This window comes from Chiloscyllium plagiosum, unplaced genomic scaffold (genome assembly GCF_037043375.1).
Source record: "Chiloscyllium plagiosum isolate Xiang-an unplaced genomic scaffold, Cpla_swu_hap1 HiC_scaffold_22, whole genome shotgun sequence".
NCBI classification, from domain to species: Eukaryota; Metazoa; Chordata; class Chondrichthyes; order Orectolobiformes; family Hemiscylliidae; genus Chiloscyllium; species Chiloscyllium plagiosum.
The window spans coordinates 54,672,296-54,697,461 of NW_028270160.1; positions in this window are offsets into that span (position 1 = coordinate 54,672,296).

The following is a 25,166-nucleotide window of genomic DNA, read 5'->3' on the forward strand; positions in this document are numbered from 1 at the left end:
CAAGAATATCATCAAGAGTTTTGGAGTGTATTGATAGGATTTGCTGAATATGTAGATGAACCTCTGCGTTAAAATATGATATAATTGTGACCCCAGTTGTCATGAATTTATCTATCTGCTGAATGGATTTTCCAAGAGCTACTCCAAGGGATGATCCCTGTCATTGACACATCATGTATATATACATTGTTTTAAAGAAAGACCATTTGGAGAAGCACTTGGAAGTCTGTTCTGTGAAAATCTGAAGAGCAGATGGACCCAAAGAAATTATCATAAAACACGATGGCAGAGGTTGAGACACTCTGTGGGAATAGAAAGTTTTTCTGAAGGTGACTGGAATGGACATGATGCAACATTGAACAAGGCAAAATGCCCTAAGAGGGCTTCAAGGAAACACAAGGAAAGAACATTTCAGCAAACTATGGTTAGGTTGAGGACTTACTGCAATTTCTGTTCAATCACCTGAATAGTCAATAAGTTTGATACTATTTTAATTTTTCTGATTCAGGATCCACCATTATAGTTCTTGGAGGCAATCAAAGTTTCCTCTTGGGTCGACCGGAAGCAACAACCTGGGACACTAAAGTTATGAAGGAGACGACTTATATCTTCAGGAATCAGACCCAACCTTTTTTGATCTGGGAGGGTTGTGTGCGAGGTGGCTTCTGTTCAGGTGATGAGTTTGGCTTCAGTGATATTTGCCCTTCAATTTGTGAAGTATTCCCTCAACGTTTCCAGAAATAACAACCTGGATCCGAGGTGCTTGGACAGCATTTTCCAAAGGTCTTCCTCAGCTTATCCCAGCTGCTGAAAAACTCAGACCAAGAAGATTAGAGTACATTCTGCCAAGAACTGAGTGATCAGTTTTTCAAAAAGTCTCATCAGCTTTATAGTCCCATCTCCCTTCATGCCGTCTGAAGTTTAGTGGCCTATTTTTTTGTAGAACTTCCTAATAAGGAACAATACCAGTTAGGTTTTGCAGGATATAGTCACTAACAGGCCCAGGTTCACCATTTCAAGAAAAAAAATTGTATTTGTCAAGATTTTCAAAATGTTCTTCCAGTCCATGGTGAACATAGATCTTTAACTACTCCGACAGAAATGCTAGTTTTAGACCAAAGTAATGGCCTTGAAGAAATGCTACATGTGGTTACAGACAATATAATGGAAGAAAACCCTGGGACAAGGCAATACATCAGGGCCCATGGCTCGAAGAAAATAGCTGTGCTTGGTGCAGGTGGACAGCTGCCGTTCTCAGTTAAGAGAATGCCCACTAAGCTTGGTCTGGGGTCCAAGGTAGAGGATGGAGATAGATATGGAGCTATGGGCATGGGGCAAGAGCAGCACTGAGGTCTGTGATTTCTATCCCTCATACAAGGTGGTCACAATGAACAAGCAATGATCAGTTTGAGCTTAAAGTAATCTGACAGTACTGCATATGCATGCTCACAGGGAGCAGCAACTCTGCAGAAGAGGAGTCCTCTACCTATGCTGAAACATCCAAACATATTCGAGTTTTTCAACAGACATCAGAAGATTCTTTGTCCTTATCAAGTTTTCTGGGTATACTGTCAGAACTGTCATTGATTATCTTTATCTCATCAGTAAGCAAAATGCTGGAAATCTGAAACAAACACAGAGAATTCTTGAGAAACTCAGCAGGTCTGGAAACATCAGTGGAAAGTGAAACAAAGCTAATGTTTTGAGTCTGGTACACAGAAGTGAAGGTTGATGGAAATATTGTTATATATTTTTGACAGAAGCGCATGAGGAATAGATGGAGTTGAGACCCAGAGAAAAAGACAAAGAGGTTGACAACTCTTTGAAGAAGAAAGAAAAGTGTAAAATGGGTGTAAATTAATATGGAGGAGAAAGTGAGGTCTGCAGATGCTGGAGATCAAAGTTGAAACTTTATTGCTGGAACAGCACAGCAGGTCAGGCAGCATCCAGGGAACAGGAGATTCGACGTTTCGGGCACAGGGCCTGTGCCCGAAACGTCGAATCTCCTGTTCCCTGGATGCTGCCTGACCTGCTGTGCTGAGCCAGCAATAAAGTTTCAACTGTAAATTATTATGTGAAAGGGAGGGAATGGCTCTTCTATACTGAGGATCTGTTCCTTTGGGCTTGCATTGTGCTTTGTTAGAATATTGCTACAGGTTCAGGACAGAAATGTTAGCAAGATGGCTTATTGAAATCTTTATTTCATGTTGTCTCTCCTCATCCAGCAATGTTTATAACTGTTACTGAATAGTTCTTTACGTCCCAGTGGGAAGCTTTCCATTGCAAAGCACAGCGTCTATCCAGCAATTCCTCCATAAGTCACAGTCTTCCAATCTTCTGAAGAAGTCAATCGAGTAAATCAATGCTCTGCAGTCTTCCCATTTGATTCCCTTATCTCTTTGTCCTGAAATTGAGCATGCAATACAGAAAGCTGAAGATGTTATTATACTGTATCCAGAGAAGAATGGTGACATTTAGCATCCCTTAGCTGATTGTACAGCTTCTCCAATCAATGATGTTTCAGTATCTACTGTTTTTTTTAACAAAGAAGACGGTTGGGGACATGATAAAAGAAGTTGAAATACAGTGTTGTACGTATGGTGATGCAACAGTCCAGATGCTACCTATCCTTGCTCTATAATAAAGTATGGGATAGTGATACTAATCTTGCTATTTGCATTTCAGCTTCTGTCTGCACATTTCCAGACCTACCTACATATTATGACTGTTACCTTTCTACAATAAACTGGATTAGGGAGAATTGGAAGTCTACCATTGCAGCTGGATCTGTGAACAACTGACTTGGAAGTGGGGAGATGGTGATGTTTGAAACTATTGGATTGGAAATATGCTTCAGTCAATAATGTTAAGAAAATATTTTCAGGTAATAATGTTGGAAACAAGGAAAATATCTCAGGGAGATATGGTGACAAGGTTTACCTCTAAGGTCGGCTATGTTGTAACTATAATTTTGGTAGTCAAGTGTTAGTCTATCTGCTGTGAGGTTTTCCCAAGAACCAGTGAAGGGAAAAAGCTCATTGCGTATATATTCTTAATAAAGATCATTTAACAAAGTACTTGAAATTCTGACCTGAGAATATCTGAAGAAAAGATGAACCCACAGAAATCAACATAAAACAATAGAAGTCATCCTTCTCTTCAGCAAGAGGTGCAGGAAATTGGATATAGAGGGACAGCTATCAGGGAAAGTTGTGCTGACCTTAGCCAACATGTGGCTTTCAGGTATCTGACAAGGTAGGGTGTTTCAAAAAGGCCTATATGACTGCACTTCAGTATCTTTGACTCTCCCGAGCTGGACTCTCAAGGCAATGGGTGCTATTTGACCTACAGCAGGAATCTGTTGGCCAGTGCACTTTCACATCATTATTGTATTTCTGGGGTCAAGATTACTTTGAGATCCACCACAGCTAAGTATACTGCTATGTAGTGTTAAGTCATCAGAAGTGGCTGTGTGGAGACAGTACAGGGTCTCTTGTTGATGAAGTCTGCTCGCAAGAGAGATGAAATAACTCCATGAAGAGTGGTACCCTATCAGCAAGTACCCCTTTAATACACATGCATAGTACATGACAGTGATCCAGCTAGCTCACAGCCAGCTCCCAGAGTGAACAGAACTTCTGACACTCCTGTTTATATCTGTCAGTCAGGGCTCCCTGATTGAACCAGATGAACAGGCCCAATCAGGGAACTCCTATTCTCTGAGGTGCATCTTGCTGACCTTGTTACAATCACTACAAGAGACTTATGCACTCAGCTCCCTCTTCTCAATAAACTAACCAGCAGGAGTAGATCACACACCTGCATTTGACACATAGCAACACGCTGTGGTAAAATCACTGGCAAACAGTCCCCATTTGTTGTATTGTCTGATATTCCCATCCTAAATTCCTGCATCCCCACACTTAACAAGACCATAAGATGTATCATATGAAGTAGGCCATTCAGCCCATCAAATTTGCTTCACCATTCAATGAGATCATAGCTGATCTGATAATTTGCAGTTCCAGTCTCCTACCTTTTTTTCCCATTATCATACTGAACCACTAACTTACAGTTTTATTAAGCTTTTATGACCTATGCAGTTAGAAGGTCAGAGAGTAAAACAAGCAGGAAAGACAAAATCTTGGAAATTAAGGAACAGAGAATTTATGTCTTTGAATATTTCTTCTGAGCCAATGCATATTGTCAACATCACAGTAATGACTTCATTTTATAAGTTCTTAATTGACTATGAAGTACATTGGGGCACCTTGAGTTTGTGGCAGGTGCTATATGAATGCAAATCATTCTTTTCCCTCATTAATAATTTTGCAGTCTGCTCACCCAGGTTAGCCCTTGATAACTGGTTACTGGATTCCACATGTTGAATATCTTAATGGTGCATTTTAATACAGAGTAGGTTTCTGTCATTGGGGCGTTAACTCTCTGAACCCAAAAGTCTGCTGGATGCCTTAGCAAATTGAGTTGTGTCTTTTAAATGGTGTCTGGTGTCTTTTAAACACCCCAACTTGCTGTAGTTAGTGGAAATTGGATGTGGACGGGTAACTAGAAGGAAGATTGTCGTGCTGTTAGCCAACATCTGGCATCGAGGTCAATGACAGAGTAGGGTGTTTTCTGAAGACCTTGCAATTAGGAAGAGTTGACCAAATGCCCTGAATTCCTGTTTCTCCCACTCTCACTATTGACTTATTGTCAATGAGATTTATTTATATAAATGGCCCCAAATTTGCATTATTTTAAAATGTTTCTAACTTGTTTTCATGTGGGACCTTATAGTAAGAGACCATATAATTTTCATTTTTGGGGGGAGTTTAGACTGAAATGAATGTTGGACAACTAGAACTGGAATACAGGGAGAATTTTGCAACGAGAAAATCAAGTAATAATGTTGTTAAGCTGGACTATACAATGTTGCTTTATTCTGGGGTAAGAGGGAGAATTTAAGACTGAACAGCACCAATAGTATTTTGAGCTGAGGAAATTCTGCCTGACAACAGCCCTCTGTTTGGTTCAGCTACAGAACATTAAAATGCTGTAAGTGCCTGGGAGGCAGCAAAGGAAAAAGATCCAGAGCCTGCAACCAGAAATCATCCCTATCCCTCTCTTTGAGAGAAAATTAAAGAAGGAATTCTAAAACAAGAAAAGGCCTACTTGATCAACCAGTGAATTGTAGAATGGCCATTGCCTACAAACAACAGTGTGCAAAAATCAAAAGGAATGTGAGAAGATATCTTTCCACCTTGAAAGTTTGTTTATCATACATATGTTCTTTATTCAACTTATAGTATATGGGTTAAACCACTTGCCTTTTGTCTATCTTTATCGTGTTTGATTATATCTGTATTTGAGGGGTTTGAAGGAGCATAGTTTAAGTTCCACAGTTGTAGATTAGAAATTCTTTCACTTCTTTGCTGTTGTTAAATTTAAGTGTACTACAGTAAATGATGTTATCTCTGTTGCTGTCAAAACTGCTATGAACTGCTTCTGCCCTCAGTAGCAATCAGTCAGGCAGATAATCATTTTGGGGGTCTCATTGGGATTTTATACATTTGTACATTTTTGTGATGTTTGTAGACCAACGGGGCATGATTATCGTTGTATTCTTCCCAGTTAAAACAAGACAACTTCCACCTGGAGTTAATGTCAGAGAAAGTAGTGCTAGCTTTTCAAAAACAGGGCCTCCTGTCTGTATCATTCAAGTTAATTGATTGTAGTGAGCATTCTGTATGGGGCATGGTGAAAATGAAACAAATTAGTGACAGAAAGGTTATTCATTTCAAAGTATCATTTTTCGCAGCATGGTAAGTTTTCATGACTACCAAATGACCACTCTGCCATTAAAAATTAATCCATGCAATGTCTCATTCTCTTGATTTTATTTGCTGTTGGAAACATTTTCTAACAAAATGTTTGATTACTTTTTCTTATTGACTCATGTTTCTTATGCCTAAACTTAACTTTCTTTGTCACTCTTTTTTTCGCTTTCTGTACCTAGATGGAATTCATATTTCAACAGGCACCACCTCATTCAAACTCTGCCCTGCTCATTTCAGGATATCCATTTGCTTGCTTAAGGAAATATGCTATTGCTTATTCAGAACATGATGGTTCTAGATATCCTAGAGATATTGTTATACTGTTTCAATCTCCCAATTGCACTCACATGCAGGGAGCCTGTGAAATTAAACATTCAGGGGCACGTCTAACAGCTAGTGGCATTCATTCTCTTGTTATAGTAAATTCTAGTCCATTATGAACATCAGCAGAAAACCTAACCATCTGTCATTATGTAAGTATTGAATTTCTTTTCAAACCCTGTTTCGCAGCAACAGCACAGAGCACAGTGTGTGGTTCTGTAGTCAAAAGATGTGTGGTAATATTCTAAACTAAATAAATGTTCTGTAAACACTTTATGATGATGACTCACCGAAATAATGCTTTAACAGGAATTAATTCTTTAATTTATTATTCCCTTGTGCTAGTGAGAGCTTCTAATTCACTTTTTTGAAATAATTTAACCATCATTATGGTATATTCAGTTACCATTGTGCTGCAAATTGTGTGCTTAAGGAATTTGTTGCTGTCAATTGATTTTCAGAATAATTTTACTGACAGGTGCGATGTTATATTAACATTTAAATGATTGGTGCATGACACAACAATTACTGTTCTGTGCATGTCAATCTGTATATTGTTATCCATGACAACCTTATTAACTCACTTAGACTGTGTTTTGATGATAACTACTAATTAAATATCATTTCTTCTGTTTTCTTTCCTGTGATCTGCAATTATGTTTACTGTGCTTAATATGTCCAATGCTGTAAGAATTTCCTGTTATAAAGTTTATAATATGGCAAGCAGTTTGCTAAATGTCACTGAAATGTGATTACAGCATTGATCCCTGTGACATTTGACAAATCTTTAACACAGCAGGCTTTTACCTTTCTGTGGGTATATCCCCTGAAACCATTTCCAATCTTATTTCTTCCATTTATTTACATCAAATAAGATCGCAGTTCTGTTAGCACAACCTAGAATATGGGGACACATGTTTATTACCTTGAAATGCACCAAATAAAATCTAGCATTAGAATTTCACATTGCCAGTATGCTGTAACAATGGCATTCTCTTCCTAGCATCATTGCAGGATGACGTTACAAGATTGACTCTAAAATTCAAGATGGTTCACCATTACCATCTCAGAATAAAGTGGGTTCAACAGTGCAGTTTTAAATGCATCATTGACATTTAAAAAATTAATGCAACCAAAAAAAAAAGCAGCATAACAGTTTTCACTAACGATTATTTGGCTATAATGGCCACCAAGCATAGCGATTTGTCTTTTTGTGGATATTGTCCCTATGGTGTGTCTATTCTCTACAAATGAAATGGTGTTTTGAGTTGATTTGGAATTAGAGAGGATCTACTGCAAACAACTACTTTAGTCCAGTAGCAATTTTTTTAGTGCCTCTGTATCACTTGACTAAGACATGGAGGTGCCATTATTGGACTGTCGTGGACAAAGTTAAAAATCACACAACATCCCACCAGCTACATGATGAAGGACCAGTACTCCGAAAGCTTGTACTTCCAAATAAACCTGTTGGACTATAACCTGGTAATGTGTGATTTTTAACTTTGTTCACTTGACTATGTGAGGAGAGAGGAGCAGGAGCAGAGAAAAGGTGCCGGATGTGTTAGGTAGCTTAAAGAGTTTCCTGTCCAGAACCTGTGCAATATCATATATGATATTTACAAAACTAAGTACAGCAATCTAACAAGTGGCCACTGTCTCCAAATACTCACGGCTGAATCCTACCAGAAATTGGCTAAATATCAATTTTGCTAAGTTTCCTGGAGAGTTTCTCTCCGCAAGCTGTGGTGGGTTTACTTGCACTACCTTCTCCATTTAGTTTCTATTAGATGGGTGGGAGAATGGGAAATTGTATATCAATGTTGTGAGACAATATAATAATGAGGATGTTAATGCGTGCAAATAGGCCTCTGGCCACTCACTATCAAGAATCTCATCTCACTGTTCGTCACTCAGTTAGAAAGTGGGATTTTGTTTTGCTCTCGACAGTGAGAAGCCCCTCACTGCCAATCTCATACAACTCCCCCAATTTTATCACTAATATTCATGTCTTCAGGGGCTTGGGAGATTCTACATTTATATTTAGCAAGAAAGCAGTTACCCAACAATGCTATCTGCCTCAAGTAAACCTGAAGACAACGTTGCGCATAGAAATATCAATAATCAGAACTCTGGGATCTCTTTAGCCAGTGAAGAGGACATTAAAATTCTCAAGCAATTTGCAATCAAAAGATACACAGAAGTGATCAACACTTTACTTTCTTTTCCACAGATGAGTAATAGTAGCATGACAAAGCTATTTAATTTCACCAGATTTAGTTGCACCATCATTATTTTTGTCCTTATTCCTGTACTAATGTTCTCTTTCATTTATTAGATGGGGGCAGTGCTGGCTGGGCCAGCAGTTTTGTTTTTGCCCATCCATAGTTGCTCTTGAGAAGTTGCTCTTGAGAAGGCCTTCTTCAACTGCTGCAGTCCATTTGGTGAAGATACCACAATGGCATTAGAGAGGAATTACAACTATATTGACCCGGTGACAGTAAAGGAACGGTGATATATTTCCAAGTCAGGATGGTGAGTGGCTTGGAGTGGGACTTGTAGGTGGTGATGTTCCCATGTGTTTGCTGCCCTTGCCCTTTTAGATGGAAGTGGTCATGAGTTTAGAAGTTGCTGTCTAAGGAGATTTGGTAAATTTCTGCAGTACATCTTGTGGATGGTTTGCACTGAGCATCAATGGTAGAGGCCATGGTTATTTGTGGATATGGTGCAAGTCAAGTGGACTACTTTGTCCTATATGGTATCAAGATTCGTGAGACCTGTTGTAGCACTCATCCGAGCAAGTGGGGAGTATTATATCACACTCCTGACTTGCTTCTTTGAGACAGTGTATAGGCTTTGGAGAGTTACTCATGGCAGGATTCCTAGCCTCTGACATGCTCAGGTACCCACAGCATTTATCTTTCCTTGTGCCACGTATGATTCCACCAATGCCCTACATTCTGTTCCTTGCATGGTTCTGCATTTGCTCCAAAGCTATTTATCTCTAATATCTTTTGATTCAGATGAAAGGTCATTAATGTTTTTCTTCTACCAAACATTTGGCTTTCTGAAAGTACAGAGGTGTTTGATGGTTTCTATGCTGGCTTCCAGATCATTAGTTGCAATGCAGTGTTTAAATATTATGACTTGTCAGAAGCAGTGTCCCAACAGAAACAAGCAGAATCGATATGCAATGTGATCATCAACAGCTTTTTGAACCCAGCAACTACATTTTCATCTGATTTCTAGGTTTTTAAAAATATTAGCACAAGTAGCCATAATGACAACCTGGATGACTCTTTTTCATTAGGATTAATTAAAGGGACACCACAAAGATTAAAGGAATGCCTATGTTGAAGGAAAGAGGGCACAGAATTAATGGGCATCCAATTTAGCAAGTTTGTGCTTTATTTCATAAGTGCATCCCTGGACGCTACAATATGTAAGGACCCAAATCTTGTTTAAGAAAATCAAGAAGGTTGTTGAGATTACTGAGGAGATTAATAGACAGAGATTAGAGCTGTAATCCCACATACAGCAAAGATGAAGGTCTTTTGCCCGAAACATTGATTTTCCTGCTTCTCGGGTGCTGCCTGACCTGCTGTACTTTTCCAGCACCACAACCTTGACTCTAATCTCCAGCATCTGCAGTCCTCACTTTCGCTTAGCAAATTAAACAGGTCTTGTCAATACTCAGGGCATAAAAAGTGAATACAATGGAACAGTCAACTATACCCTAAAGCTGGTATGTTCCCAGACCAGACCACCAAGTATATTTTACAATATGAGCAGGAATAGAGCCATCCAGCTCAGAAACAGACCCCTTTGGTCCAAGCCGTCCATGCTGTCCAGGTATCGTGAACTGAGTTAGTCCCTGTGTTTGACCCATATCCCTTCAAACTTTTCCTATTCATGTACATGTCCAAAAGTCTTTTTAATGTTGTAATTGTACCAGCCTCCCTAACTTCCTCTGGCAGCTCATTCCACACAGGCACCTCCCTTTATGTGAAAACGTTGCCCCTTTTGATCCTCTTAAATCTTTCCCCACTCACCTTAAACTGATGCCATCTAGCTTTGGACACCCCTACTTTTGAAAAACATGCCTTGGCCATTCACCTTATCTATGCCCCTCATGATTTTATAGACCTCTACAAGTTCACCCCTCAGCCTCTGACAGTCCAGCGGAAAAAATTCTCAGCTTACATAACCTCTCCTTATAACACAAACCCTCCAGTCCCAGCAACACCTTTGTGATTTTTTTTTTTCTGAACCCTTTCTAGTATAACAACATCCTTCCTATGGCAAGCCAACCAGAATTAATGCAGTATTCTAAAAGTGGGCCTCACTAATGTTCTGCACAGCTACAACATGACATCTCAACAATGCTCTGACCAATGAAGGCCAAACGCCTTCTTCACCACCCTGTCCACGTGTGATGCCGTTTTCAAGTAGACAAATTGTGAGAACCAGAATACTGACTAAGAGAATAAAACAGAAGGTTCTAGGTGTTGAACAATGAAGACTAAATGTTGGAATAACAATAAAATCTACAACATAACATTCGGAATTAACACATGGTAATTAAGGGTAACAGACTGTGTTTGAACATCCTGCAGAGCACATCAAATAACATAATGTGGTTAAGATAGATTACACAGATTTCTCAGTAATTCTTCCCAAATATTTACAACAGAATGTATCATCAAATCTCAGTCAATGTCACCAGGCATCACAATTCTTCATCTTTGACAACTTGGTCATGAAACTCCCTGTCAATAGCCACTGTTGTCATGGACTGCTCAATGACTGCTCCTGTTATCATCGATCACCCTGCTGCCTTGTGTCCAGATATTTTCGAAACAACCTGTTCAGAGATGTAGGAGGTTCTGGAGTAGGTGGGTGTGAATCCAGGTCTCCAGGCCCACATGATGCTTCCCTTGGACTCTGAAATTACATTCCAATGCTTAATCACAGGTGCAGACCCTAGTTTTTCCACCAACAGCTGGCTTTGCCAAGCTAGAAATACCTCTGGGTTTTCTAAGCTCTAATTCTGATCAATTGCATCAAACAATTACTGCATTTAGCCTTTTTCAGTTGTACTGACCTATTAGTTGTACACAGTTTCTTCTGAGGCCAACAGCCCCCTGGAGTAGTTGGGAGTCTTGACATCAAAATTAAATTAAACTAACTCCAAAAGCATTTTCCTGAGTTTTACCAGTTCAGAGAATATCCAATAGCTCTTGTACCTTCCCACAGGATCCCCTACACAGAACCCATGTAGTTTAGTTTGCTTTCTAGTAGAACTGCTGAAAGAAGCACTACTTAAGATGGGGTTTATATCACTTGGACCTCACACATAATCACCAAAGTCCCAAAGTTCTTGACACTTTTGAGTTTCTTTTCACTGATGCCAGGCTATCCTCAAGTGATTTATTAAAGATTTTTCAATAAACCATGCTCTGGTGCTGGGCATTACTGCATGTAACCATCCAGCAGAATTAGGGCCTGAGTATGTCCTAAACATTATGATTCACAAAATGCTGCACGTACCAATAGAATTCAATACAAAAGGAAATTGATTTCATCATGGTTGTTTTATCACCTTTGAAGATAAAAATCACACAGCACCAGGTTATAGAGCAACAGGTTTATTTGGAAGTACAAGTTTTTGTAGCATTGCTCCTTCATCAGGTAGCTAGTGGAGTGGGATCACAGAACACAGAATTGAAAGTAAAAGATTAAAGTGTCATACAACTGATGCAATGTGTTGAACAAACCTACATTGCTGTTAAGTCTTTAATCACTTAGAATGGGGGTGCAGGTTTCAATTCAATAATATGTAAATCCCAGAACTTCTTCAAGTCACATTCCTGAGGTATCTTAAGGTTTAATTAAAAAAAGAGACAACTCAGCTCAGGCAATGCATTAAAGGTGTGAGTTAGAGTCTGTCTGTATCCCAATCTTGAGTCAGACTGGTTCTCTTTCCAAAGTAGCAATTTCTAAAATATCAAATGGACTGACTGCCTGCAGATTGTGTGCTTTTTGAACCAAATAGAATGTATCTGTAAATGCGAATTCACCCCACAGACATATATGTGCATGTGTGTGTGTACATGTGAGAGAAAGAGAGAGTGAGGGAGTGAGAAAGTGTGTGTGGGAGAGAAGGATAGAGTGTGTGGGAGAAAAGGATAAGAGTGTGTGCATGCATACGTGAATGTGATTGAGTTTTTGCCTGTGATAGGGCGTAAGCATGAGTGTGAGTGTGGGGATTTGTGTGTTTATGTGTCTGAGAGAGTGCATGTGTATGAGAGAGGGTCTGCACGAGTGTGAGAGTGTGATCGTGTGTAAGAATGTGTGTGTATGTGTGTGTATGTATGCTCATGTCTGAGTGTGTGTGAGAGAGAGTATATAGTGTAGTGGGGTCACCTGAAGTATGACATGAACCCAAGATCTCAGTTGAGGCCATCCCCATGGGTACCAAACTTGGTTATCAGCCTCTACTCAGCCACTCTGTATTGTTGTGTGTCCTGAAGTCCGCCTTGGAGGATGGTCACCCGAAAATCCGAGACTGAATGTCCCTGACCACTGGGAGGGAATATCCCTGCCTGGCAATTGTTGCGCAGTGTCAATTAATCTATTATCGTAGCACCTGCTTAGTATCACCAATGTAGCATGCCTCTGGGCATCCTTGCCTGTAGCATATGAGATTGACAATGTTGGCCGAGTCACATGAGCACCTGCCACGTACATGGTGGGTGGTGTCCCCACGTGTAATGGTAGTGTCCATGTCAACACTCTGTCACATCTTGCAGTGGTTGCCATGACAGGGTTGTTTGGTTGTGTGAAGATCTTGGTGAGATGCTCATCCTCATCGCTATTGTGTTGCAGGCTGGAAAGAACATGGCATTGTTTCTTCATTCCCAGGAATTGATGGACAAATTTGTAGTGTCTCAGTGGCCTCACCGCTGACACCTTTGAAGAATTCCTGGAGCCTCGTCCATCTGAGGAATTCCTCCGTGTCTGCCACAAAACCAAAGGGGTCCATTTTGGTGGCGGGGCAGAAATTGAGCCCTAGGCCGAGAACTTCAATCTCTTCCAGTTGAAGGATGTGGTCCGATAAGCTGACAATCAATTTCCCCATGGCACCATTTTCATCTGTGGTGTCAAAGGAGACTTGGCTACTGCTGGTGCTGATGCCAAGTTTCTCCAGTTTCTTGTTCTTGGTGTGATTGTAGATGGGACAGTTCCATCACCTCGTCTGTTTGGCAGTGTCTAGTAACTATCATCCGCTTCATCCTCGATCACACAATCTTCACCTTTGACAATCCATTCTTCATCCAAACACATGGAACAGCCACGAGGACCAAATTTGAACCCCATTAGGCCACCATTTTCATGCACAAGTTCGAACAAGACTTCTTTGCTGCACAGGAGCGTCAACCAACACTATACACCAGATATATTGACAACATTTTCCTCCACTGAACCCATGGCAAGGAATCACTGAAATAACTACACTAGTGATATCAACACGTTTCATCACACTATCAGACTTACTATGGACTACTCTTTAGTATCTGTCTCATTCCTGGGCACACACATCTCCATCAAAGATTGGCATTTCAGTACCTCATTCCATCGCAAGTCCATGGATACCCTCATGATGCCGCACTTCTCAAGCTTCCACAACAAACATATTAAAACAGCCGTCCCCTACAGACCAGCCCTAAGCACATACGGAATCTGTTCAGATGAGGAGGAACATGACGACCACCTGAAGGTGCTGAAGGACGCCCTGTAAGAACAGGATACAATGGTCAACTCGTCAATCGCCAGTTCCAACGTGCCACAGCGAGAATCCATAATGACCACCTCAGAAGACAGACATGAGATACGACTGATAGGGTAGCCTTTGTTGTCCAGTACTTCATGGGAGCGGACAAACGATGTCATGTTTTTTGCAGCCTGCAACACATTATCGATGAGGATGAACACCTTGCCAAGATCTTCCCCACAGCTCGACATCTCATCTTTAAACAACTGCCAAACCTTAAACAGAACACTGTTCACAGCAAACTGCCCAGCCTTCAGGACAACACGGACCACAACACCACACAACCCTGTTATGGCAACCACTGCAAGATGTGTCAGAGTGTCAACATGGATACTACCACTACATATGGGAACACAACCCACCATGTACGCGGCAGGTACTTATGTGACTCGGTCAACATTGTCTATCTCAAATGTTGCAGGCAAGGATGCCCAGCGGCATGATACATTAGCAAGACTAAGCAGATGCTACAGCAACAGTTGAATGGACACCGTGCAACAGTTGCCAGACAAAGGTGTTCCCTCCCAGTCGGGGAACACTTCAGCGGTCAAGGACATTCAGTCTCGGATCTTTGGGTGACCATCCTCCAAGGCAGACTTCAGGACATGCAACAATGCAGAGTGGCTGAGTAGACGCTGTTAGCCAATGTCCAGTCACCTCACCTGTGACTATCAATAATACAAATATCTCAGCAAGAGGCCCAGCAATCACTTCCCTCATTTTCCACAGAGTTCTAGGGTACACCTGATCAGATCCTGGGGATTTATTCACTTTTATGCATTTCAAGACACCCAACACTTCTTCCTCTGTAATATGGACATTTTTCAAGATGTTACCAACTATTTCCCTACATTTTATATCTTCCATATCCTTGCTGATATTTGAGGAGCCCTATTCTCTCCCTAGTTACCCTTTTGTTCTTAACGTATTTGTAAAAACCCTTTCGATTCTTCTTAATCCTATTTGCCAAAACTATCTCATGTCCCCTTTTTGCCCGTCTGATTTCCCCTATGGGGTGAATTTGGATTTGCAGATTTATATTTGCGGATACCTTCTATTTTGGTCAAAAAGCACACGACCATGTGAGATTTTATAAATTCCCACTGGAAATAAAACCAACCTGACTCAAGGTTGGAATACAGACAGACTCTAACCTCATACCTTTCATGCATTGTCTGAGCTGAGATGTCATATTTTTTAATAAAACCTTAAGGTATCTCAGGAATGTGACTTGAAAGAAGTTCTGGAATGTACATATTAATGAATCAAAACCTGTAACCCATTCTAGCTGATTAAAAACTAAACGCAATCTAGATTTTTTTTAATACATTGCATCAGTTGTATGACACTTTGATCTTTTACTTTCAATTCTGTGTCCTATGATCCTGCCCCACTAGCTACCTGATGAAGGAGTAGTGCTACGAACGCTGGTACTTCCAAATAAACCTGTTGGACTATAACCTGGTGCTGTGTGATTTTTAACTTTGTCCACCCCAGTCCAACACCGGCACCTCCACATCATCACCCTTGTCGTGCCCCTTTTTAAAAAATCGTGATTCTGTGGGATCTTGGCCAGGCTGCTCCTATTGTTCCTATCATCACAGGAAAACCCCAAGGCTTCACAAACTGTTTACTTTCTGGGCTTTGAAGCTGACCGATCGATATCTCTAATCTTAATGTTTCTTCATAAATAAAACCAGGACAAAATGCATCTCTTCAAGACACAGTTCTGTCACTATTGCAGAAATATTGAGTGTCCTATTCAGTGTGTTTGGTGCACCTGAGGAAATCATTACTGACAATGGGTCACAGTATAGGGGCAAATCTTTCAGAGTTGTGTGTGTCAAACAGGGCATAATCATGTAACGTCCTTACTACATTTCCCAAGTTCAAATGGTCCTGCTCAGCGAATGGATCACATTGTTCTACCAATTTCCTGAAATATAGGAGAAGGAAACAAGATTTTCAGGTCATCATATCACACTTCAGAGTTACACCTCTGGATATAAGATTAGCATCACCAGCAGAGATCATCTTCAGAAGCTAAATGCAAATTAACTTAATGAGTCATCATTTAGATGGATTAGCCATGGGAGATGCAAGGGGTAAGGCTGAGGGCTGGGTCTGGATCGGATGTGCTTCGGTGAATCAGTGTGGACTCGATGGGCCAAATGGCCTGCTTCTGTAGGGATTCTATGATTCAAAGTTGCAACCTTCACTCACTTCATCACTGACACACAGAGTGAATATTGTACACCATCGGCCCTCGATATTATGCTGACCTACGAAACCAATCTAAACCATCTAGAAGGTGCAATAGCAGTAACTGACCAAGTCTTCCCTGACAGCACATTCCAAACCTCTGACCTCTACCAAGGAGAAGGGCAAACAAATACATGAGAACACCAGTACCTGCAAATTCCCTTCCAAGTCACACACCTCCCTGACTTGAAATATATCACTGTTCTTTCCCTTTCGCTGGGTTAAAATCCTAGAACTCCCTTCCTGACATTTATCTACATCTCATGGGTCTATAGCGTGTCAAGAAAACAACTTACAACCACATTCTCAGTACAATTAAGGAATATAAATGCGGGCCCAGTCTGCAATTCCCCTATCCCATGAACACATTTAAAAAGACACAAAACCTGAAACTGAAGCAAACACAATGGTGAATAGTAACAGACTTTGTTAAGACATAGATAGACTGGATATTAAGGGTAACAGATATAGCAGATAGAGATAAATTATTTTCATCTGGGTGCACTGTCTGGGAGAGGAGGGCAATGTCAAAAAAGGAGAGCTAGACCTTTCAGGAGTGAAATTAGGAAACACTGCTGCACACAAAGACTGATCGAACTTTGGAATTCTCTTCCCCGAAAGGTATTTCACGGTGATTTTAAATCAATTGTGATTTTAAATCTGAGATTGATAGAGTTTTGTTAACCATAGGTATGAAGGGCATGGGACAATGTAAGGTAGGGAATAGATCAGTAATGATCTAATTAAATGGCATGGGGAGCTATCTGGTCTGCTTTTATTCCTGTGTTACTGTGGTGAAAAGAGTTTTACACCAAGAATGGCATTAGTAAGTGGCTGTGCTGCTATAGTCCGAAACAAGATTGTTTGGATGACACTTCCTTGGAAGTGGATGTTCGCACTCTTAACTGCATTACTATTATGCATCAAGATCTGTCTGATGAACCGTTATAATAACTGCAACTACAAGAATCAAACCATCCATCCCGAGCATCATACCATGTTTGAGCCTTTTCTCAGGAGGACTGCTCTTTCCCCCAAGTGCAGCAGAACAATTTGTCATTGTTCAGAAGTTAGTATAGCCCACCCTCTTGACGCACTTGAAAAGGCAGCCCTGACTGATGAGTGACGGACCCTTGACTAATCGTCTTGCAGCTCCCAGTTAATTTACCATTAATCCCCAGTTTGGTTAATGGGACCCGGAGGATTGGCCATGGTGCAATCTTAGGCCTGTAATGTTATTGAAGCCTTGATCCTGACTGCCCCAAGTGTCTGATTGACCATCTCCAAGTCATAGGAATGATGATACCTCAACTTACCTGGCCAGTACTCCCCATCTAGTCCCAGTCACCACGACTTGACTGAAGACGATCCCACTTTAATTCTGGCTGTTGGTTTCAAGCCCATGTATGCTGACACATGCTGCAGGTGTGATAGTAACATAGCACAGCCTGTAAAGCAAATATGTCCACCCCTTGACTGATCATTGCTGGCAAACATGACAAGTTTCCTGCACTACAAAGCAAGGCAAGCCATAAGTACAACGACCGTGTAAGTTCTAAATGATTCAGGAAAGTGCAAAAAGTCAATGCAAGGCAGGTATACTGTTCATAATTCAAATAAATACCCAAGTGTGAGAGTGCTAAGGGTATAATCAGGAGTGTTACACCTAACTGGGGTAGCACACTAGAAATCAAATGCCACTATTCCTCGAGATGTCACAAAGATTCAAGATTTTATAAATTGTGCAAAGATCCCCAAGTTGACAAAAGGAGAAAGCAGATATGTAACATGAATTATAGTTGATTACAATTGATTCAACTCTAGGCACGGGGTAAATAGTTTTAAACCTTGGGCATATAATACAACTAATTAAATTCTAATGCCCTTATAAACTCCCCCCGACACATTCACAGACAGACAAATTGACAGGTAAAATTGGATTTTGGGCAGAGGCAAAAATCAGTCTTTGTTACCATGTAATATTGTTGAGATGATCATTATGAGTCTCCTGATGTTTCAGCCATCTCTCCCCAGATGCCTCCACTGGTTGGTGAATACTGAAGTCAAAAAAGGAGAGCTGACGCACTTATAAAACTCTCTGACTTATTAGTTAAACTTGCAATAAATCACAACTGTTCAGAAGGATGAACGTGTTTTCTTCACATCTACATTGAATTTTGCATGCAGATAACAGAAAGACTGTTCCTGAGCTGGGAAAGAACTGAATATTTCTCTCTGTCTGTCTCTTCATTTGGGAGAAAGTGAGGACTGCAGATGCTGGAGATCAGAGCTGAAAATGTGTTGCTGGAAAAGCGCAGCAGGTCAGGCAGCATCAAAGGAGCAGGAGAATCCAAGTTTCGGGCCTATGCCCGAAACGTCGATTCTCTTGTCTCTTCATTTGCTCAACTGTTCAGTGGTTAGCACTGCTGCTTCACAGCACCAGTGTCTGATGTGAGTGTATGCAATTTCTTACCATTGATCAAAGCAATTGCTCTGTTTATCCCTCTGGAACAGTGTCAAAAGCAGCTCTATCTGCAAAGGAACATGTGTTGGAGCAGAAGTCCTGAGTTTGACCCGGGTTCAATTCCCGCCTCGGGCGACTATCTGTGTGAAGTTTGCACATTCTCCCTGATCTGTGTGGGTTTCCTCCGGGTGCTCCAGTTTCCTCCCGCAATCCTAAGATGTGCGGGTCAGTTGAATTGGCCATGCTAAATTGCCTATAGTGTTAGGTGCATTAGTCAGGGGTAAATATAGGGTAGGGGAATGGGTCTGGGTGGGTTACTCTGCGGAGGGTCAGTGTGGACTTGTTGGGCCGAAGGACCTGTTTGCATTTTGTAGGGAATCTAATCTAATCATAACTAGATAACTAACCCATTGACTAATCAACTTTTTGTCATTAACAAAAGCTGCATCTGTACACCCCATCAGCTCTAAATCATTTGCATCCAATTTCAATGATTGCTTGTTCCACCAGTTGTTCACATGATGCCTGCAATGGGCAATAGGTTACTTGCTCTTCAAAACTTACAGTCACCATTCAAGCACTGCTTTAAAACAGCTCTTTCACATTTCAGTCCACAGTTTTTAAGAACACAAAGTAAAATGATAAGATCCATTTAAGAGATGCATCCTTTTCTAATCCAGGCTTCAGAGTACTGAGAAACCCTTTCAGTGTCAATTCATCTCAGATCAGTCAAGAGCTCTGTCCTAGAGTCCCTTGTAGCCTTCAGCCTCCCCTAACCCCATTCTTCAAACTCATTGGAAGTCATTGAGAAGAGGCTATTCCCATTAAAAAGACATAGTTCATTAATGATATTAACTATGTACAAGTAACACTGATGTGATAACCATGTCTAGTGAGAATATGAAGAAGACGCAATTGGCACGTTTTCAGTATTCTCAGCTGTTCTCCCTGCAAGCCCATTTGACATCATTTTGGTGGGTGGTGCTTAAAGCACTCTTCAACATTAACCCTTTCAGACCTCTATCACTTACACAAGTTCCTCCGTTTTCTGGACCTTTTGGCCTGACCTCAACTGTGCGGCAAATATCAGGAGAAATATGATTCGATGCTTAAAGTGCATGAAAGCAGGAGAGAATTTGCTGAAGGTAAAAGCATTAGTATTCAGACTTCTGCTCCAACACATGTTCCTTTGCAGATAGAGCTGCTTTTGACACTGTTCCAGATGGATGAGCAGAGCAATTGCTTTGATCAATGGTAAGAAATTGCATACACTCAGATTAGACACTGGTTTAAGTGTTAAATATTTAAATATTAAAAAAGCTCTCACGTACAATGTGGAAGTGTCAGATACATGAGTATTAAGCTTGACCAGAAAAACACCACAGGGAATGTCTTTAAGGACCAGATGCCAACTGAACAACTCCAAATTCTCTAATTCTAACATGCTAAATTCTGCCAGGAAAATTTAGATGTTGACTTTTAATTGTCAACACATTAGTAATGGCTGCTCCCTAGCAAAGTCTTGCCTGGAGACAATAAAACATTTAGAACACTAATATTTTTGTTTAATGTACATTGTCGCTTGCTTATTACTTAATTCAAATTAATAAAAGAATCTTCATATTCCTTCAATTAGATTGTTTAAACTCTGCAATTTGAAGGAAGGTTAATCTAACTGTCCACACAATCATAGAAAATTTACACCACAGAAGGAGGCCATTTACTCAATCTTGGTAAAGAGCTATCCAGCTAATTCCGCCTTCTAGCTGTTGGTCATTGATCTGCAGGCTATAACACTTCAAACATCTCTCCGAGTAAGTTTTCAAATGCAATGAGTCTCTCTGGCTGTACTATCTGTTCAGCCAGTAAACTTCAACCCCTTACCACCCTCTGAGTGAAAAGTAATTCTCTTCAAATCCCTTCTTTATCTCCCACCAAATACTTGAAATTTATGCTCCTTCCTACCCACTTTACCCAAGCTCCTCAAAATTTTATAAACCTTAATTAAATCTTTTACCAGACTCCTCTATTCCAAAGAAAACAATCCCAATCTACCATTCATTATTCGTTGCCAACAACATCCTCATAACTCCAACCCTGTACCTTTTGGCTGCTTTCATAGAACATAGAACATAGAAGAATACAGCGCAGTACAGGCCCTTCGGCCCTCGATGTTGCGCCGATCCAAGCCCACCTAACCTACACTAGCCCACTATCCTCCATATGCCTATCCAATGCCCGCTTAAATGCCCATAATGAGGGAGAGTCCACCACTGCTACTGGCAGGGCATTCCATGAACTCACGACTCGCTGAGTAAAGAACCTACCCCTAACATCTGTCCTATACCTACCCCCCCTTAATTTAAAGCTATGCCCCCTTGTAATAGCTGACTCCATACATGGAAAAAGATTCTCACTGTCGACCCTATCTAAACCCCTAATCATCTTATACACCTCTATCAAGTCACCCCTAAACCTTCTTTTCTCCAATGTAAACAACCCCAAGTGCCTCAGCCTTTCCTCATACGATCTTTCTACCATACCAGGCAACATCCTGGTAAACCTCCTCTGCACCCGTTCCAGTGCCTCCACATCCTTCCTATAGTATGGCGACCAAAACTGCACACAATACTCCAGATGTGGCCGCACCAGAGTCTTATACAACTGCAACATGACCTCAGTACTCCGGAACTCAATTCCTCTACCAATAAAAGCCAGTACGCCATATGCCTTCTTCACCGCACTATTTACCTGGGTGGCAACTTTCAAAGATTTGTGTACATGGACACCAAGATCCCTCTGCTCATCCACACTACCAAGTATCCGACCGTTAGCCCAGTACCCCATCTTTTTATTACTCTTACCAAAGTGAATCACCTCACACTTAGCTACATTGAACTCCATTTGCCACCTTTCTGCCCAGTTCTGCAGCTTATCTATATCCCGCTGTAACCTGCCACATCCTTCCTCACTGTCTACAACTCCTCCGACTTTCGTATCATCCGCAAACTTGCTCACCCAACTTTCTAACCCCTCCTCCAGGTCATTTATAAAAATGACAAACAGCAATGGTCCCAAAACAGATCCTTGCGGAACACCGCTAGTGACGGCACTCCAAGATGAACCTTTGCCATCAACTACTACCCTCTGTCTTCTTCCAGCCAGCCAACTCCTAATCCAAACCTCCAACTCACCTTCAATGCCATACCTCCGTATTTTTTGCAGTAGTCTACCATGGGGAACCTTATCAAACGCCTTACTAAAATCCATATACACCACATCTACTGCTTTCCCCTCGTCCACCTCCTTAGTCACCTTCTCAAAGAATTCAATAAGGTTTGTGAGGCACGACCTGCCCTTCACAAAACCATGCTGACTATCCTTGATCACATTATTCCTATCCAGATGTTCATAAATCCTATCCCTTACAATTCTCTCTAAGATTTTGCCCACAACAGAAGTGAGACTCACCGGCCTATAGTTACTAGGGTTATCCCTACTCCCCTTCTTGAACAAGGGAACCACATTTGCTAGCCTCCAATCTTCTGGCACTACTCCTGTAGACAACGAGGACATAAAAATTAAGGCCAATGGCTCTGCAATCTCCTCCCTTGCTTCCCAGAGAATCCTAGGATAAATGCCATCAGGCCCAGGGGACTTATCTATTTTCACCCTTTCCAGAATTTCCAACACCTCTTCTCTACATACCTCAAAGCCATCCATTCTACTTAATTGTGACTCAGTACTCACATTGACAACAATGTCCTGTTCCTGATTGAATACTGATGAAAAGTATTCATTCAGTGTCTCCCCAATCTCTTCAGCCTCCACACGCAACTTCCCACTACTATCCTTGACTGGACCTATTCCTACCCTAGTCATTCTTTTATTCCTGACATACCTATAGAAAGCCTTAGGGTTTTCCCTAATCCTACCAACTAAGGACCTTTCATGTCCCCTCCTTGCTGCTCTTAGCTCTCTCTTCAGGTCCTTCCTGGCTACCTTATAACTCTCAATCGCCCCAATTGAACCTTCACGCCTCATCTTTACATAGGCCGCCCTCTTCCATTTAACAAGGGATTCCAATTCCTTATTAAACCACGGCTCCCTCACACGACCCTTTCCTCCCTGCCTGACGGGCACATACTTATCAAGGACACTCAATAGTTGCTCCTTGAACAAGCTCCACATATCAATTACACCCTTGCCTTGAAGCTTACTTTTCCAGGCCACACATCCTAAGTCATGCCTCACAGCATCATAATTTCCCTGCCCCCATCTATAACTCTTGCCCTGTAGTGCACACTTATCCCTCTCCATCACTAGAGTAAAGATCACCGAATTGTGGTCACTGTCCCCAAAGTGCTCACCTACCTCTAATTCTCACTCCTGGCCTGGTTCATTACCCAGAACCAAATCCAGTATGGCCTTACCTCTTGTTGGCCTATCTACATATTGTGTCAGGAAACCCTCCTGCACACATTGGACAAACACTGACCCATCTAACGAACTTGAGCTATAGCTTTCCCAATTAATATCAGGAAAGTTAAAGTCCCCCATAACAACCACCCTATTACTTTCACTCTTCTCTTGAATCATCCTCGCAATCCTTTCTTCTACGTTTCTAGGACTATTAGGAGGCCTGTAAAAAACTCCTAACAGGGTGACCTCACCTTTCCTATTCCTAACCTCAGCCCAAACTACCTCAGATGGCGAGTCTTCATCCATCGTCCTTTCCACAGCTGTAATACTATCTTTGACAAGCAATGCCACACCTCCCCCTCTTTTACCCCCACCTCTGACCCTACTAAAACATTTAAACCCTGGAACCTGCAACAGCCAATCCTGTCCCTGTTCTACCCATGTCTCCGTAATAGCCACAACATCGAAGTCCCAGGTACCAACCCACGCTGCAAGTTCACCTACCTTATTTCGTATACTTCTTGCATTGAAGTATATACACTTCAAACCACTTTCCTGTTTACAGGCACCCTCCTTTGAAATTGATGCCATGTTCCTAACCTCCCTACACTCCAGGTCCTGCACCCTAAAGCTACAGTCTGGGTTCCCATGCCCCTGCAGAGTTAGTTTAAACCCCCCCCAAGAGCACTAGCAAACCCCCCACCAAGGATACTGGTGCCCCTCAGGTTCAGGTGTAGACCATCCTGTTTATAGAGGTCCCACCTTCCCCAGAAAGAACCCCAGTTATCCAAATACCGGAATCCCTCCCTCCTGCACCATATCCCTTCATGTAATATACTGATCTTGTGGGACCATAAAGGGAGTGTCTGGGGAATCTGTTTGATTCTGACTGAACTTTGCACATGTTTTCACAATAGGGATAGTGTAGTCTTTTCAATCAGGGAGTAAGAGTGTGAAATATTAGCTGAAATTAATAATGTTTCAAAGCAGATAATTCCCCAGACCAGGAAAAACTTAATCCTCAGCTGTTAAGGAAAGACAGAGAAGACATAATGAAGGGTTCAACAATCAGTTTCCAATTCTCCCCATCAACAGACATGATGCCAGAGGGCTGGAGAACAGCTAACTTTGGATCATTGCTTAATAAGGGCAAAAGATTGAATAGTTACAGACCAATCAACTTAATCTTAAGAAAGATACCATGTAAAAACTGTTAACATGGATTTGTAAAGGTAAGGTCATGCCTAATTAGCATGACTGAGGGCATTGTGGGTAATTCATTTGATGTAGATAGTATGGATTTAGCAAAGTTTTTTGACAAGTTCCCAGATAGCAGACTGGTCACAAAAATAAAATCTCGTGGGACTGAAGACAAAGCAGCAAGTTGGATTCAAAGACAAATGATAATGGTTGAAAAGTATTTTTTTGTAACTGGAAGAAGACTGTTTCCAATAATGTTCCATAGGGCTCTGAACTACTGTCAGTTCTTCTATAATGTGATTGTTGTGTTCTTGTGCAACCCCATATTATAGAAAAATTGCACTTAAGAAACACTGTTTTAAGTGTTGGCGCTGTAATTGGGTTACAGCCAACATGTTTTTTAAACGTTCACACTTTCGAAACAGCATCCCCAATTCGTCAATTGCATTAGAGCAAACTTGAGTTGATGAAACACATATTAAGGCAGAGCAACATATGTTCTGTTTGTGAAATACATCAATGATTGGGTCTTTAAGAATGACATAGAATTAAGATGTTTGGAGAGGATACAGTAGTTGACTGTGTGGCTGATAATGAAGAAGGCAATTGTAAATGGCATGTGCCAGATATTATATTTTAATTTCAAAAAGATACTTTTGGCACAACCATAAGTATAATTCTTTTGGAATTTCTAAAACAATGAATTGATCATTTAAATAAATGCATACTGAATTAAATATGACTATTAAAATATATCAAGCAAGCCAAGCAAACTACCTTTTTTCATTATTATTTAAAGATAGGCTTGGCAGCAGATGCTGATCAC